Raw genomic sequence first — 388 nt, forward strand, 5'->3', positions numbered from 1 at the left:
CGTATTGTATGGCTAATGGAATAAGTGTTGAACATCCAGTAGCTTATGTTCACACACAAAATGGGTTAGTAGAATCACTTATTAAACGCCTCCAATTAATTGCTAGACCCTTCCTTATGAGAACAAATCTCCTAACCTTGGTTTGGGGGCATGCTATTTTACATGCCGCAGCACTTATTCGTTTGAGGCCAACAAGTTATCATCAATTCTCTCCTATGCAATTAGCTTTTGGCCAGCAGCCAAATGTTTCCCATTTAAGAATATTTGGGTGTGCGATATATGTTCCTATTGCACCACCTAATTGCACCAAAATGGGACCCCAAAGAAAATTGGGGATATATGTTGGATATGATTCTCCCTCTATAGTGAGGTATCTTGAGATACAAAC

The sequence above is a fragment of the Arachis duranensis genome, chromosome 9 (genome assembly GCF_000817695.3).
Source record: "Arachis duranensis cultivar V14167 chromosome 9, aradu.V14167.gnm2.J7QH, whole genome shotgun sequence".
In the NCBI taxonomy this organism is placed as follows: Eukaryota; Viridiplantae; Streptophyta; class Magnoliopsida; order Fabales; family Fabaceae; genus Arachis; species Arachis duranensis.